Source organism: Saccopteryx leptura, chromosome 6 (genome assembly GCF_036850995.1).
Source record: "Saccopteryx leptura isolate mSacLep1 chromosome 6, mSacLep1_pri_phased_curated, whole genome shotgun sequence".
Lineage (NCBI taxonomy): Eukaryota > Metazoa > Chordata > Mammalia > Chiroptera > Emballonuridae > Saccopteryx > Saccopteryx leptura.
Genome location: NC_089508.1, coordinates 22,858,955 through 22,877,525, shown reverse-complemented (window position 1 = coordinate 22,877,525; position 18,571 = coordinate 22,858,955). Strand labels below are relative to the sequence as shown.

General features: G+C 40.1%; 1 protein-coding gene across 14 annotated transcripts in view; it reads left to right on the top strand.

Annotated features, from left to right (window-relative positions):
* The window catches only part of NRXN3 (neurexin 3), a 1,639,812-nt gene that overhangs the window by 788,711 nt on the left and 832,530 nt on the right, over positions 1-18,571 (top strand). The gene's annotated exons all lie outside the window — the stretch shown is intronic.

Here is an 18,571-nt window from a genome sequence, read left to right as displayed (position 1 = left end):
GTTTTTTTTTAAGAGTTCAAAGGTTAAGAGAAACCTTAGGGGTATTATATAAAAGGATGGCTCTTCTGAAACCAGGGAAATAAAGGACTAGTGTCCTTGTGAGACGGGCAAGGAGATGTTTCTTGCTCAGCAATACTAAATGTTTTCCCACTTGCTTATTCCTGATGCTTTCTTTCCCTTTAGGTTAGGTTACCTGTGGCTAAGAAACAAAACAGAACAACCCAGGCAATATTTGTGTTCTAAGTTCATCTAGGTAACCATTTTGAGACTCTTATTTGCATTCTAAATTCAGTGAAACTTCTTGGATCTTTCAAATGATGACGGTGTTCAGAGTTCATCATATTTTTTCTATTAGAAACATTTAAAGCAGTCTCAGGGGTCTTTCAAATGGAATGCAGAGATTCTGGAATCTCTGGTTAAATGTATTGATATGTATAATATTTGGTATCTATAGTCTATCTATATCTATCTATATATTTATCTATGTAGAGAGCCAATTGTTACCTTTATCCACCAGTGATGTTTCAGGCCCATTCACTGATTCAGTCTGGAAGAAGGGTAATTTCATGTAGGGTGATTCTAGCTGCTGGTGGAGAGACTAATTCTGTGGGACTCTATAATCTGGATCTCTACTGCTTTCTTATGTGATTGTCCTAACACGGCTGCTTTTAAAGATGAGCACACACTGGGAATTTCTGAAACAGAGATTTGTTCAACACTCCCAACTTAGTGTGTCCAGCTGAACTTCTGATTTTCTAAATGTAGCCTTCATGGTAGGAGTTTACTTTAAAATCTGAACTCCGTCATTTTGGCTTTGTGAAAAAAGATGTGTGATGTCATCATCTCAGCAAACAGTGAAGCCATGTTATAGCTCGCCCATGCAGGCGTAGGTGTCAGTTATAGCACCATCTCTATCATGTCTATTGGGTTTTTCTTGATTCCTTATTGCTCAACTTTTTTTTTCATGTGTGTAGTTGCCTCTTGTTCTGTTTTTCACTTTTTCTCATAGCTTTTTGTCTTCATACGGCCTCAGTCTCTCTCTTAAGGTACCTGAAGGAGAAACACATGAGGAATCTGGTAATACAGAGAAAAAATTCTTTGATATTCATTGGTCTCAAGGCACAAATATACCTCTATCTCTATAATGCAAAGGATGCTCTCTCAGCAGAAAGTTTTGGTTTTGGCATCAGATTGCTCTTTCCATGAATTTGGTATTATTGAAAGTCCTGTTTTCCTCTTCATGGTTTGGACATCCCCTTCCCCTCTGAGAGAGGCTGTTATGGATTCAACCTGAGTCCCTGCAAAAAGGTGCTATATGCTCTTTCTGTTCCCTTCAGTTTGTCTGCATAGGACTCAATAGGAGGTCCTTCTTTCCCTAAACCCCCCAAATGGTGGCCTAATGCTTTTCTGTCCTCACAAGTTTATTCTACACCACACTTATACACCACTCCCAGTAGAAAATGGACTACGCACAGAACAGGCAGAAAGGTAAGTCGCCCTAACGACGGTGAATGCACACCATCTTCAGAAGGTATGTATGCATTTTTCTCTCATTGACAAGTTTCTTTCTGTCCCCCAGCCAAGGCATCGCTTTCTACTAAAAACGAAGCAGGAGTCTTTACAGCTGGCTCTGATTGTTTCTGATTTTGTTATGTCCACTCCAGAAGGGGACCTGTCACATTATCTGACTTGAACAATGGGCCAATGTGAAATAAAGTTCTAGGAGAGGGTCAGCTTTCAATTGGGGCAGTGCCTTCTCATTCTTCAGAAATTTTTCCAAGGTACCCAGGCTTGGTATAATGTATTTTAGATTTTTATTTTATAAATAATGCAGTCAAATTTTTAATTGTGGAAGACCTGTGGGAATCTGCTTGCATAGTCCCTTCTTGGAGAGAGGACAAGGCTTCTGCAGTTGGTTGACTGTATGGATAAGAGAGCATGTGCATTTTTATTGTAGAGTGTGAGGAATCTATAGGATTCAGATATATAGGATTGTAGGATCTAACTATGAAGTTTGTATATAAACCTTTTTTTTTCTTAAAACAATAAGTATTAACTATCACTCATTAGGTTGTAAGCAAACTTCTAATGAAACCCAAGTAAATATATCAAAATGGTAGGCTAATTGTTACAATGGATGTTTATTTAGCTAATGACTGACATTTGAAGTGTTTGGGAGGAACTTCTCTTTTGGAACTAGCGTCAGAATCCGTTTTTTCCACCTGGAAAATCAGCTTCACTACTTTACATCATAGATAATTATTTTCTGTGGCAACCTTGACCCTTGTAGTTTGCTATTTTATCTCATAAGCATTTTCAAAATGAAAAATGACCTATCTGATATGGTATGTGATGCTGTATGTTAGCACGTTCTTGGTAGCTTAGCTTGCATCAGGAGTTGAGCCCTAACCCTCAGTGTCACTAGCAGAGTTGAAAAAAAGGCTCATGTTTATACTTAGCAAAAGCGGTGGGGGAAATGTATAAAAGGAGAAGTGATAAACTAAATGAGTAGAAGAAAAAGGATGAAAGAGAAAGAATTTAGAGAAAAGGAGGGGTTGAGTCTTTAGAGCACAGAGGCCATTGCTTTGGTAACACGAATGCCACAGGTGGCCTGCCTTATTTTCTAAACAGAAATGGCGTATGGCATTATAAGTGGAGTGTCATCAAGGAAATCTGGCCTTTAACCAATTTTTGTGAATAGTATAGTCTGTAGAATGTTGTGTATTTCTAAAATAAATTATATTCCTTAAGATGCAGTTATAAAACTACATGGATTTATTAGAGATACAATTTAAGGACAAAACACATTTTCTGGGTGGGGGTAAAGTATGGGTCTCTCAAGATATTATTGCACATCTAAGAATAGGAAATTGTTCAATAGGGAAGTGGCTAGGCTATGATATTTTTCAAAATAAAGTGCTCAGTGCATCATAGGTAAGAAACTCATTATATCTGGGGATGACTTGCATGTTTCTAAAGAAATGTTTGCATTCTAGAACCTTGTTTCTTTTTCTTAGCATTGGTTTTATTTACTATGACCTTTTTATTTTATTTTATTTTGGCTGTTTGCCAAATTTGGCATTTGCTTGACAATTTTGAGTTGCTGTCACACAGATGTGGCCTCCATGAGTAGAGTTTACACTTAAGAACTCTATCTCATGCAATATGAGTAGACCAAGTCTGGATGACTTCAGCTTTATTTTTTCTTTCTCTGTAAAGCATTTTGGGTTGATGGAGGCAGTGGGGTGAATACCAGGTTCATTATTTTATTAAAATAGATGCAAAGCTTGGTATACTGGTAGTAAAGGTATGATATGTATTCTGTGGCAGATTATCTTGTATAAGAGTGATTCCTTTGTATGGATAGCAACAAAAATCTGATTGGAAACTGAAGTATAATTGATTTATTATTTGTTTTGAACAGTTTTATGTGACCTTTTATTTATTGTTATGGTAAAATCATAGGGAGTTCCCTTTAGGTGACTTTTAGAGCCATTCACCATGGAAAAACAAATCATCCCAGAAGAAAGCTGGAGCTGACGTAAGCTCCAACGAGGACACACAGATAACATTCGTCAGAGAAAATTTTTAGTTCTGAAAAATTCAAAACAGAGAGGGCCAACTTCTCAGAAGGTACCTACCACCTGAACTCCAACAAAATAATGGGGTTACATTTTAAGAACAACAAAAAAGGGGAACCTTACAAGGATTCTTACAGAGTTGTTTTGGGGAAGGGATATTGGGTTCCTACTGGTATTTTAAATCAAATCAAAACTGAGATGTGAGCAATTTCAGTGTGTTGTAGTCATTGCAGTATTGTGGAAATTTATGATATATCGTGCCATATCATGTGGCAATCACACCCCCATTCGCAGCCCACTGTTGAGCCTCCTTCTCCTTCAGGACACTGCAAGATGTTGCACTAAATCCAGCTCGCTTGTGCATACCCACACATAAAAGAGTTGTCATTTGAGGGTAGTCTTTGAAAATTGCAGTTTGAAATACCTCACATCTGTCTGCACCACCATGGTTCCCTTTTAACATGTCCTCGGCAACTGTTTTGAAGTTGTATATAATTTCTGGATCTTGTTATTGCTTCTGTGCCCTGGAGACACAAACGTGGCTCGTGCGTCCTTAATACACATCACGCTCCTGGATTTAGAAATGGATGTGTGTGCTTATAATGGCTTTGTGGGGTGAAGAATTGGGAGTAAGTGTGGGTCCCCAATCCACCCTCCTGAGCCAGCGACCTGTGCTACATTGCTAGCTGTACACTGTGGGCTCCGTGCTGGAGAAATTGCTAGGTTCACACTGGCATGGGATAATAGATCTTCTTTGCTTGCAACAAATCACTAGCAAGCAGCGGTGGATCGTGCAGACAGTGGAGTGTGAAGCGCCTTTTCAGACAGTTCTCCGCTGGAGTGCCTGTTAAGCTGCACTGTTGGCTATCGATTGGCCTTTTATTTTTTATTTATTGTGTGGGTTTATTTATTTGTTTTAAATGTAGGTTGGCGTATCGATTAAGTCTGTTCAAAAAGCATTTCCCATTCAGGCTTCAGAGGAGACAAGCAATATATGCATTGCTTAGTGTACAAACAAGGGGACAGGCGTGTGTGCTCATTCTGTCTCTTGGGTCCACTGGCATTGTTATGAGCCTAGGCTGTTATTTGTGTAGCAATAATTTCCAAGGGTGTCATACTATAATATGTTCGTGCTTTTGGTTATGTGTTTATTTCCTACCTCTGTTTCCAGGCGCTGCCTGTCCAGGAAACAGGCCGTATTTCAGAAGTTCACTATGAAGACAGTTGTTTGCTACTTAGGACACGCTTCATCATTTATTCATTTATTCACTCATCGGAAATTTTTGATTTGAAAGTAGGATCACGCATAAGATACCATCTTGTTCTCAAAGACGTTGCAGTCTAATGGGAGAAGACAGACAAGAAGGCGCTCCAACAGAAAGAGGAACAGTATACCGTGAGGGGTTGTAAAGTAGAGAGATGTTAACCGTCTCTGTGGCTGAGTCTCATCTAGAAGGGCTTCCGCTGTTAGGCAGGTTTTCATTGACAAATGAGTCCTGAAAAATGTGTAAGTGCTTCCTAAACAAATATGGGATGAAAGAGGGCTGGGAGGAGAGACAGCATCCCGGAGGGCAGAGAGAGACGTGCTACAGCCACTGCTGGCGTTCTAGTTCCTTCCGGTCTTTATTCTAAGCGTATTTATGGCTAAGGTCACACTCTGTTTAAAACCTGTGCTCTGCTCCATTTTAACATTGTATGCTATGCATTTTTCAAAAGGTAAAAAGCATGATCAGATTTCCTAACCTCCTGTAGTGGAATGTACATTATGATGCTCAGTGCTCTGGGGAAACGTCACCCACATTGAATCTATCGCTGGGTCCTGAATGTGGCCTGACAGGGTCCGAATCTTGATTCATTTCATTGAACCATGGGTGGACGTTTACCATGGAAATTTATTTTTATTGAGCCAAATTTTGAAAAGGCTGATTTGTAATGTATATAAATGATTACATTATAAAAGATATCATAGCAGAGTCATCAAGTTGATGGGCTTTGGAATCAAAGTGTTTTCAATGGCAATCCTAACTTTAATACTGTGAAATTGAATTAGTCGCTTAGTATTTTCCTTCTTTTCTATTTTTTTTTTAAAAATTGAATTTGTTGAGGGGACATTGGTTAATAAAATTATGTAAGTTTCAGGTGTACAATTCTATAATACATCCTCTGTACATTGCACTTGGTGTACATGGCACCCCGACTCGGGTCTCCTCCCAACACCATTTACTCCCCCTTGACCCTGTCCCACCTCCCTAGCCCCCTGCTCCTTGTAATCACCACGCTGTTGTCTGTGTCTAGGCTTTGGTATCGCACAGGAGTGCGGCAGGTACTTAATAAATAAGAGCAGTGATACTTTTTATTGCAACTAATATTAGACACTTGTCAAGATTTTATGATCTTCCTGACACTTTCCTAGGGCATTTATAAAAATGCCATCTCTTTAATAATCCCAAGTCTCTAAGAAATAATATATATACTACTATTATCCTTATTTTAACAATGGGAAAACTGATGTCACACAGGAAGAAGCTGAGTGAGGACTTGAACCCAGGTATGTCTTATATGAAAACTCACATTTTTATTCGGTTAGCTACTCCTTAAAATATTAGATATAAAAAAGGTTTAACGTCTGCATTAAACACTAGACAAGAGTGGGCTAGTCTTCACAGACAACCAATTTATACAAGAATATAAGGTTTGAAAAGGAAGCTCAGAATTCTTGGTTGTTGATTTTGTCATATTGTACAATTTTGAATACTTTAGATGTTTTTGTGTTGATAGTCAAAGGTCATTTAGAATATCTTTAGACACTCTAGACTTAATGGAAGAGTATCCCTATTGTCCTCAGATATTCCAAATACTTATATTATCATTCTCTATTGACCTAGATTCCTGATTTTTATTTTTTAAACTTTATTGCAATCCCAATAGACGTTGGAAAGCTTAATGGATGAGGCCATTGAAATGGAGTGATATGGAGTAGATAGCCTGTGTTGAAATCTTAACTGTCACTTAATAACCTGGACAAATTAATTAATTTCTCTGTATCTCTAAAGTGTGACTATAAATCTTATCTCATTCTGAATGTTTTTTGAATTCATAATTCTGAAGTTTAGGACATGGCACATGATAGCTCCTACAGAACTATTGGCTATTCTTTAATATAATTTTCAAAAAGTTAAAAACATGACTTATACAAATATAATTTTCATGAAGTTAAAAACACAACCCTCATATAAACATAGATTGACTATGTGCCAAATTTAACTCCTTAATTGAGGGAAGCAGAAGGATGGTAAAAATATAAGCAGGGTATAGATATTAAAAGGAATATTAAAACACAAATTTAGGTTAAATAGAAAACTGATGAATATCTCACAGGGCAAAAAGCTCTTAAGCTTTGGTGTTACCTTCACTACTGAACATTATATCTCTACTAAACAAAAATCTACAGGTTAATGAGTTATCTCACAGACTCTGGGTTCCAATTAATAGCAAATATCAATGTCAAACACAAGGACATTTCCCATGGAATTAAGTATTTCTTAGGTGTACCTACGAAACAGTGTACCTATCTGACATTGAAAGGTCATGTGGCTCTCTCCTAACCTTTTTGTTTAACTTTTATAATTTGTGTTAACAGCATAATGATCTATTCAATTTCAAATCTATTTCTACCTTGAATACCTCTATCATCCATACTTACCTTTACTTTTTAATTACTTAACTGTGTGCCAGTCACTGTGCTGAATTTATTATGTCATTCTGTCATTTAAACAACCCTAGAATGTAGATCCTGTCACAATCCCTGTTTCACATATGAGGGAACTGAGACATGGAGAGGGCAAATGATTTGCTCAAGGACACAAAACCATTCGGATGGAGAACAGAGATTCGGAGTTATGTCTATCTGACCAGAAAGTCTATGCCCTTGACTGCTGATGTCTTCTGAATGCCTCCTGGAGCGCTTCATGATGAAAACTCACCTGAACACATAGGGCTTAATCGATTCGTTAGCCACAGAGCTTGACTCCTCTTACTGCATCAATCATATGGTCATTTCCTGTGTTTACATTGTTATTGTGGGTGGGGAGAGACCTAATTTTCACTTTTTACATTGTTTATTTTAAATAAAGGCATCATTCAGACTGATCTGCTCAAGTCACAGATTAGAAGCTGCATTAAACAAGTTTCATTTTTTGTGCCTGACCAGGCAGTAGTGCAGTGGTTAGACCATCGGACTGGGGCACAGAGGATCCAGGTTCCAAGCCCACAGGTCACTGGCTTGAGCACGGACTCATCCAGCTTGATCACAGACTCACCAGTTTGAGTGTGGGGTCACTGGCTTGAGCGTGGAATGATAGATATGACCCCATGGTCACTGGCTTGAACCCAAAGGTCACTGGCTACAGCCCAAAGGTCTCTGGCTTCAAGCCCAAGGTCGCTAGCTTGCACCTAAGGTCACTGGCTTGAGCAAGGGGTCACTTGTTCTGCTGTAGCCCTCTGGGTAAAGACACATATGACAAAGCAATCACTGAATAACTAAGGTGCCGCAACAAAGAATTGATGCTTCTCATCTCTCTCTCTTCCTGTCTGTCTGTCCCCATCTGTCCGTCTCTCTGACTCTCTCTCTGTCTCTGTTAAAAAAAAGTACCATTTTGGAAGTTTGTCGGGTCAAGGAAGCCGGGGATCTGAGAAGTCACTGAGGCTGGGAGGAACAGCCTGGCCCCACAGGAGGCGGGATCCGGAGGGCAAGACAGATACAGAGCAGGCAGTACCAAAGGTAGTGCCTATCATTATCTCATTGCATCTGTCATTTATTTCTGGAACTGCAGATGTTCAATGTAGCTGAAAGGGGGTAAGGGGATGACAGTGAAACCAAGAGTCTTCTCAGAGCAAGGATCAAGGTGCTGGTTCCCTTGAAAGCAGTTTCATAGATGCATTTTAGCTTATTGCTTATGGGAGTCACTCTTGCTTACATAAGGCCCTGATAGCAAGAAGAATGATTTTGTACCTCAAATCTACTATACGACTCACCTTCCTACACATGTAGTACCTAACAGTTTCAGCAAGAGCCTGACTGCTTGTAGCTTTTGTTTTGCACAACTCTTAAAAAAAAACAACAAAAAAAATGAACCAGGACTCACAGATCAAATATTAGTTTCTGACACTTGGATCCGTGGTTCAAGGAGAAATAGTCTCTACAATTCAGGGTCCTGTAGCTTGTCGAGGATGATTGTGAGTTGTTGAAATGTGTGGCCTCACTAATTTCATTTCAGCCATCTTCAGCACGCTATATTTGTCAACCATTTTTATTGCTTCTGTTTAATTATAAGCCCATTTATTTCTGGTGTGCTTGGCTAGTTACTTATTGATGGTGATGGCAGTAATCCACTGGGAGCCCGTTGGTTCACAGAAGATAATTTTATATTACCTTGTTAGTCACATGCAGGTACATTCTCAATGTATTTTTCAATATAGACTTATAATTTCCTACATTTATTTTGCTCTACATTCATTTGCATTTACATGCAAAGGCAAAGAAAAGATGTAAACAACTTTATCTTCTCGTAAAATAGGGCTAGTAAATATGATTTGGCTTCCTCCCCTTATTTTTTTCCCCTGTACTTTTTTTTTTCTGGGGAGGTGGGCATTAACATCTAGTTAAGAAAAAGGATAGTTCAATCTTTCTAGAGAGTCTCTTTTGCCCCTTCTAGTCGGTCCTTCTCTCTAAGGACACTACTGTCTGAGTCTGTATCACACATGAGTTTTGTCTGTTCTTGAATACGTATCAGTGGAATCAAACAGTCTTTTCTGTTTTCTCCAGCGCCAGGGAATGTTTGGAAGATTTATCCATGCCGCTGTGCATTCTAGCCGCCTTGCTGTCCTGGGTCTCAGCTTCCTCTGCTCACCTGAGGGAGGCAGCCTTGGATTTCCTTTTCTGCTCCATGGCGCAAAAGCTTTCTCCCATGCTGGGGACATGTTAGAACTTAACTTACTTGTCTTCTTCCGGTAGGAATCACTGTCCTTCTTGGCCTGATGTCCAGTATCTTAAAAGCCGTTGTTTCACATCTGTTGTCCATTACCTGATTAGTTGAGGTCAATTGTAGATCTAGTCTCTATTATTCTAGTTAGGTTGGAAGTGGGCATCAGCCTTTTTTTTTTTTTTTTTTTTTTTTTTTTTTTTTTTTTTTGCCTGCTTTACCTTTACACTTTGAGATGGAGGGAGAGATAATGATACAACCCACAGTGTGCTGTGCTTTAAACCATAACCTCCTAGGGATGATTTCAAGCTTTGCATTAGTCCCAGAACAGCTATTCTGGGAGCTGTCTTTTTGTGGGGAGATGGTGTGGGGAGATCCTTCAGTTCCAGTTGTAGGCCTTATGCAGTCAAAGAGGCTTGTACAAATCAAAGGAGCTGCACACAGCGAGTTAAAGACCTGCAACTGTGTCTTCATCAAGCGTTTCTTCATCTGAGCTTCTTTTATGAGTTCCTCATTGCTTTGCCCCTCCGGTCCCTCTGATAATACTTGATTAAGCTCAGTGGGTGCAGGGATTGATTTGGCTCTTGTACCTAGCCGTTTGTAATTTATTTACCTGGAATGATGGTTTGTTTTCTCACCTCCCTTTATCCTGTGGATCTTTGCCACCTGACCTAAGTAAGTCTCTTTGCCAAATGAAATTCAGAAGTGTTTTCAAACAAAACATTTGGAGACTTCAGGAAAGTGGAGGTCTTTTGAATGTTTTGGTCCTTGACTATTGTTTTCTTGATCCTTAGACTCTGGTGGGGACTTCTTATTTTGACTTATGTCTACAAAGCATCTGAGGGGACCTTACATTGTGATGCTTTCAGTTCTAACTGGCTTTTTTCATAATTAAGATTTTGCATGCTCAATGTTGAAAATATGGAAAATGCATAAAAGCAGTAGGAAAAACTATATACAATTTTACCAATTTTTTAATGATTTTCTTTTTTTTTAATTTATTCATTTTAGAGAAGAGAGGGAGAGACAGAGAGAGAGAGAGAGAGAGAGAGAGAGAGAGAAGAGAGACAGAGAGAAGGGGGGAGGAGCTGGAAGCATCAACTCCCATATGTGCCTTGACCAGGCAAGCCCAGGGTTTCGAACCGGCGACCTCAGCATTTTCAGGTCGACGCTTTATCCACTGCGCCACCACGGGTCAGGCCCCAATTTTTTATATAACCTTATTTCAGAATATTCATGGTGTCAAGCACAGAATAGATATTTGAAATATATCTGTAGGGTGAAGGACTGAACCTTGCGTATTTCAAAGGCTGAGCTGGGCAAAGGCCCTGCTGTTCTTTTCCTGAAGTGAATAGGTCTCCTACCAGGACGACGTGTTTTCCTGCCAGAAAGAGTGGTTTTCGGCGTGCAGGAATGATAATGAGCATCCCCGTGTACAATTTTCTTTTTCACATGGAAATGGAAATGTCAAGATGTTTTTGTTTCTTTTTCCTCTGGCTCTAGTCCCTTCTCACAGAAAGCCTTGCAGTCCCTGAGCAGTTATGTATAGATGCAGCTACATAAAAGGGAAATGGGTTTGTAGTAGCTTGTCGTTGGAGGAAAAGGCCCTTACGATGTCCATGTGGAAGAAACCACTTGGGTCCCAGTCTTTTTGTTATTTTTTCTGTGGCATCCACTTCCAAAGGACGTTGTGGTATGCTTCACTGGATGAGATTTCTTTTCACGCTCTAGTACCTTCGAGATCTAGTGAGACAGTAGGACTCCTGTTTTCACATCATTCATCAATTTCTGCTGAGTTTTATGTTGAGCAAAACTAGTACTGTATGATTGAAGAACTTCGATGTACTGTGTACTAAAAAATGAAAAACACACAAGTTTCTTGATATTTTTTTGTATATCCTGGATTGCAGAAGTTCTATATCTTTGTCAGAGAATTTTGCCAGACCTGGTAAACTCTTTGCAACTACTCTCAGGAGCACTGATAACAAATAATAGCATAGGATTCTGGGCATTATTTCCTCATAAATTCACAGGATGCTTTTTGTAATCAACCATAAACTAAATCTAAAATTGCAGTTTTACCTAGATATCCTTATCTGAGTAAAACCACATACACGCTTATGTAAGTAAAAATAAGCATATGTGTCTATATACATACTATCAATAAGTAACAATTTGCTTTAGGATATTTTTTTCCCAATTATTCTGAAATAGTTTTTCTATCCACATGTCTTTGTCTCTGTGTCTTCCAGAATCATGTGGGAACTTTTGGTTGCATCTCAGTGAATTGGCTAGTTGTGTATTTCTGTGGCTGTAAAGGTGATATGTCTGCCTGGGCCCCAGACCAGGTATCTGTCTGCCTTGGAGGATATTTGGCAGAAAGTCCCTCTGGACTTTGGAGTATAATTTTGTCTCTGAAAAGGAATTTAGGCAGCAGGACATCACCTGGGGTGTGTTGATCCTTAAGAATAATCTTCCTGTCTCCTCTCCCTACTTAAGGTTCCCATACAGCTCCCTCGTGCTGAACTGAAGTGTATCACCTACTTAAAGCTCGTCTCAGTGCCATGGCACCAGGGTAGAGTGGAGGGGGTTTGGAAAAGGGCCTGCAGTTCAAACACACATCATCACATGTGTCTGTTGTTTCTGGCTCTTCAAATAATGATATCTTGAGAACAGAACAAATGGAGAAGAATGTATTAAAACCAGCGAGTTTAGCCTAACAAACGCTCGGGGTTGGTGGAGGCTTTATTCCAATCCCCACAACACACCGCACGTATTTCCAACATCGAACTTATTTAATTTGCATTTGGATTAATTTAGCATATTTTCCTATTAGGTAAAGTTTAATGAACAATAAACACAGCTATATGTGAATCTCACAGCTATTTCCCAGTGTGGGGTAACGTTTTGCATTTAGTTCTATGTGGTTTCCTAGGTAATATTTGATTGTGGCTGTATTTTTTTGGAGCTGCGTCTCTTGTCACAAGGAAATGTTTGGGTGGCAGATTCTTCAGACACAGAGCCAGGCAGGGAAGAGGGTGACACTGAAACACTATGGAGGTCACGGGAGTGAAAAACCAGCTGGGTGTCTTAAAATCAATTCTCCCTGCTGCATCCCTTGGCAGGCTCTGGGCTCCCCATTGCTGTCCTCTCTGCTTTTATTTCTGGAATCTATCCTGTGTACTGGTTCCAGACTAATCTCCCCAAAACACCTCTTTTGTCTTATGACCCTTCTGCTCATGACCCTTGAATGGACCCCTTTTATTGTAAGGCAAACCCTACTCTGAATTTTGAAGGTCTCCAATACTCGGCTCTCATTACCCCATTTCCTTTCATAGTCATAGACTCCTGTGTCCTCTGATGAAACCTCTGTTCTTGCTGTCACTGTTCTGTCATCATTATGCCTCCATGTCCTCTCTACTCTAGCGTCCCCCCCCCCAGTGGCTTTCCTCCTCTTGACCTGGGTATTTAAGTTCTATACATCTTTAGGGTCCAGCCCAAGTCTCTGCTATGCCCTTGAGTGTTCTCTGCCCACTTTAGTCCTTATTGATCTCTCTTCAAAATCCCATTGCAGTTAGATTCAGAACTGGAGAAAAGCATGTCTCAGCCTTGAAAGAGGGTTTTTAGGGACCTGAAAGTTAAAAGCGGGCTCAGATCATGGTCCTCTTCTTCCTAGCTAGGTGGCCTCAGGCAGTGAATGCAACGAAACCTCACAATATGGGCCTTGCAAAAGACCAAGTGTTGTTAACAAGATTAGAAATACTGGATGTAGAAAGCAGAGTGTTTTGGACTTCAGAAAGAGTTTTATTAAGGTTCCAGGTAGTGGCTTAAGTTAAAAATGTAAACCTCTGTTAAAGAAAAAATGTCTCTAATCGATGAAATAAGTAGAAAGTAAGTAGAATGTTTATTAGATTCATTACCCCTTGTAGTGTACACTTACCCTGCGTCCTAGAGAACCAAGGGCCTGTACTGTGGTGAGTGCAGTTTCCTGTAGAGCAGATGCTGCTTGTGTGTTGGGTGGATGTGGGTGGTAGGGTTACTGGGATTTATCCAAATGGCTCCGATGTTCTGTATACTCTAATTTTAAATGTAAACATATTCCTGATTACAGGTCTGTATACTTCAACCAAGACTCAAGGAAGTGTTCGAAGCTCTTCCTTTTCTGTCAACATGCTCGTGTTTAAAGGCAGAGATTCCATAGACTCCCAGGAGCACATGAGGGGTTTGATCCTGGTGCCTTCAGGATCTTATGTCCTGTTTTTTGGTTCTTTTCTGAAATGGAGAAAAATCACTGGCCAGTAAATCTTTGGTTCGTATCACTTATGAGACTGGGGGAACCCAAATGCAGTCTTAGCAGACTCCATTATTACCAGAAATCTCAATACAGAATCTTAACTTTGTATATAGTAACTCATTTTTAAGTCCTTCATTTTCAGTCGTGAAAGAGAAACCAGTTTAGCTTTCACAATGAATTATCTGTGTTTAGATGACTTTACAGGCACCTCTCCTCAGTAAACCCCTCAGAAACCTAGGAGCCCAAGGCTCCAAGGCCAGGCCCACTTTGTCATGGGTGTACTTTAACTTTTTTTAAAATTCATTTTAGAGAGGAGAGAGAGTATGAGAGAGAGAGAGAGAGAGAGAGAGAGAGAGAGAGAAAGGGGGGAGGAGCAGGAAGCTTCAACTCCCGTATGTGCCTTAGACCAGGCAAGTGCAGGGTATTGAACCGGTGACCTCAGCATTTCCAGGTCAATGATTTATCCACTGCGCCACCACAGGCCAGGCTGTACTTTATTTAACTTTGAACCTGAGGCAAAGTAGTGAAGACTTGTGGCCAAACTCTTGTTCCCTGTTTACTTTCTTTTTTCTCTAATTGATTTCTAGAGAGACAGAGAGATGTAAGAGAGAGAGAAAGAGGGAGAGATAGAGAAGAATTCACTTGTTGCTCCACTTAATTGTGCATTCATTGATTGCTTACCATATGTGCCCTGACTGGGGATCAAACCTGCAACCTTGGTGTTTCGGGTGACATGTGAATCAACTCAGGTAACCAGACAGGGCCTCCCTGCTCACTCTTGACAAAAAAAAATCAGAGAACTATGGAGGTACTGGTTTATTATCTGAGTAGCCTAATTTTCTAATTCTTTGCTGCCGTGGAAAGATGGCGGCATGCTGGTTCCCAGCAAAGTTCATCTGAACCAGAAGCTACATCTCAGTAACATTATTGCATCTGCATTACCAGGAATCCTCCATAATGACTCAGCCACTGAACACAGGGGGGTTAGACCCCATTTTAATCAAGGTGATTTTGAGAATTTGCTCTAATAAGCTGAATGTGGTCAGCTCTTTGGAACCCATGAAGCTGCTAGTATTTAAGAAAATATGATGAGGGTGACTGTTCTTTGTGTGTGGGGAGGACTGTTGAGGTGAGAATCTGAAAGAGAAGTCCTTCACCCTTAAGAACTGGTGCTTCTAAGAATAATTATGTAGAGAATTTGCATTTCTAGACTCTACTTGTTCCTGAGAACAAGAATTTTAAGAATTTGGTTAGAATATTTAGATGATGGAAATTTGAATGCATTTTAAATTATACTCACATGGAAATGATTTTTCTCTTTCTATTCAGGTTATTATTTAAAAGGAAGTGTGATTTATTTACTTCAGGGCCTGTGTATAGTAGAAATGTGTTTGTGTAAGTAGTGTTTATTTCTTTTTATTTTATTTTATTTTATTTATTTATTTTTTTTCTTTTCATTTTTCTGAAGCTGGAAACAGGGAGAGATAGTCAGACAGACTCCCACATGCGCCCGACCGGGATCCACCCGGCACGCCCACCAGGGGCAACGCTCTGCCCACCAGGGGGCGGTGCTCTGCCCATCCTGGGCGTCGCCATGTTGCGACCAGAGCCACTCTAGCGCCTGAGGCAGAGGCCACAGAGCCATGCCCAGCGCCCGGGCCATCTTTGCTCCAATGGAGCCTTGGCAGCGGGAGGGGAAGAGAGAGACAGAGAGGAAAGCGCGGCAGAGGGGTGGAGAAGCAAATGGGTGCTTCTCCTGTGTGCCCTGGCCAGGAATCGAACCCGGGTCCTCCGCACGCTAGGCCGACGCTCTACCGCTGAGCCAACCGGCCAGGGCTATTTCTTATGACAAATATTTGATGCCAAGTAAATAGATCACAAAGGATTAAATAATTGCCATCACATGAGTATATCATTGTTTTGTATGCATTTTTCTAATGTGAATGAATTCCCTTAGAGCTTCAATATCTCTGCCTAAAACCTGGACACACTGTACTGATATAACAACATCATCCCTTGTCTCCTTCTGTGAAGGATAATTCTTTCCCCTAATTCTTTAATTCCTGGAATAAGAGCACACTCCACAGTCATTGTTCCAAGATATCTTTTAAAGGCCACGTGTCTATACTAACTAGTCTCCCCCTACCCCCATCCTCGTCATCAGCATCTACTGACCTTCCAGATGTGAAGAACATTGTAAACTAAGTTCCTCGCTCATAGCCTTTATCTCATCCATCCTTTGCATTATGGTGGTGACTTCAATTTTCATATTATGGTTTTTCCAATAATGTGACTGTCTGAAAAGCCTGGCCATCTAGCAAAGGGTGTTTCCTTAGTCATTAGTGTTTTTGCAAATCTGTTTTCCTTTTTATTTATTTATTTTTTTATTTAATTAATTGTGTTTACATAGATTCTAGTGTCACCCTGAATGCATTCCCCCTCCCCCTTATTCCCTTCAACATCTCCCTTGCCCCCCTCCCAACAGCGCCCTCCCTCCTCCTTTTCTGGTTTATCCATCCTATCATCCCCTTTCCCTCTGTCCTCTTTTCCTCTGGTCCCTTTGATCTCTCCTCTGTCTCAATTCCATTCCTCAGCTCACACTGTTTCTTAGATTCCTCAAATGAGTAAGGTCATATGATATTTTTCTTTCTCTGCCTGGCTTATTTCACTTAACATAATAGTTTCCAGGTCCATCCTGCTTTCTAAGTTTCTCCTTCTCTCCTATCTCTTGCCTCCTGACTCTAGTCTCTCCTCTTTGTGGTCTCAAAGGTTTCATTTACCTCCATACAGCACCTGGAGTTTCTAGTCAATAATATGAATGACATTTCCATCAATACTCTACAGCCCTAGCCTCATGACTTGGCGACCCCTCCCTGAATTCTAAGCAAACTCCTCTGACTGGCTGCTCAGCTACTGCTTTGTGGCTTGGGAATGCCAGGCACTTGGTGGTTGGTTCTGCTGCAGACCCATGTCCACTTATCTTAGCAGTGCCCTCAACGCATTCGTTTTTGTGGCCATCCAGTCTTTGGTCCTGAATTCTGACCACTCCCTCTTGTATTCAACGATACCCTGTTCTTCACTCTACTCATTAAATTTACCCACTAGGAAGAGCTAGCTGATGTGAGCCTTTCTTCATAAATTTTGTGTTTATGTTGAAACACCTCAAATCTCATGGCAATTTTTTCCGTAAATTTTCACCAAACATAATTTTCCATTTCAAGCTTTTTACGACTTACTTTCATAATCCTAAGCACCGGTGGGAAAACTGTTTCTTAAATATGTCCTAAACTTTCCTCTGTTTTGGCCAATTCTCCTTGTGTTGTTCATCTCTGTATATCTGATGGGGCCTTGGACTAGGTGAATATTTGTGTAGATTTTACATGTTTACATAGCAAGCTTTCCTTGGAACTTTGCATCGGAACTATATGATTATTTTTTCCTTGCACATTGCTTAGCATAGTGGCAGTCACTGAAAAATAGTGGTTTTCTCACTCCATTTTTTTTTCAGTAATGATTTCTCCATTATAGTGCTTGTCACAGAAGTATTTGTTAGTTATTCTGGCTCACTATTTGCTGTGAATTTTGTAGGATGGGTACAGAGCCATATTTATCTTTATATTCCCAGTATTATATGTAGAACCTGGCAGATTGTAGATGTTCAATAAACTTTTGATGAACATGCAAGACATTAGGCACTAGTTAAAGGTAATGATGATATCTAAAACCTTACTTTGGAAGCGTTTAGTGTGGATTAAACTGTTACAGTCGGCCATACATGTACAAAACTATTTGTTTATAAATTATATTCATTACTAATAGTTAATATCTAATTTATTATTTTAGCCTTTTAAAAATAAATATCTCAAGTACCTCTCATTTTGCATATAAAGAATAAGACTCAAAAGGAAGTATTGACTTTTCCAGGGTCACACAGCTCATGAGCAAGTCAAGTACGAGAATCTGGAGTCCTGACTATTGGATCTCTAGCCAACGATCCTAAATCAATATTTCTAAACAGTATTTTGTGTAATATCGTACCCACTAGTTCTGATTCTCCTTTCCATATATTAACCAGGCAATAGAGGGCAGAAGCAATAGGTTTTTGATGTTATAAAGAAGGTGCATGTTGGAAGAGTGTGTGCACTGGGAAAGGCAAGTACATGGCTCCACTGTCAATCTTACTGCGCTGTGTCACAAAGAGGAGAATCAACTTAATGTGTGTGCCAAGTTACTTCCTGATTTGCAAGGAAGTAATTTTGTTTCTATGGATGACTTCATACTTAAGTATTTCCTCTATCTTTTTTTTTAAACTTCACTAGAACTAAACATGTTTCAAGGTAGTCTACTTAACCAGAGTATCTACCTGTACCTTTTTTTTTTAAGGTTCAGTGTATTCATTTCTTTTTCATTAGAGTCTAGGCCTACTTCAGGCACAATGTCACATGGAAAGAACAAGGGCAAGGACAGTGTGATGGGAAAGTCAGGGGTCATTTAGGGAATAGAAAGTTTAATTGGAGTGGGATGAAGGGTGGGATGGGGTGACCTACATGTGGTCCTGATCATGGGGGTCTGGAGATGGGAGATTTTGATGGAAAGGTCCAATGGAAATTATTGAGCAAGTGTGTCATAGGACAAAGCTATGTCTTAGACTAGCCTCCTGGCAGAGTGTGAGGGTGAGTTGAAAGAAAATAGTAAGACCCTTGACACCACATGCA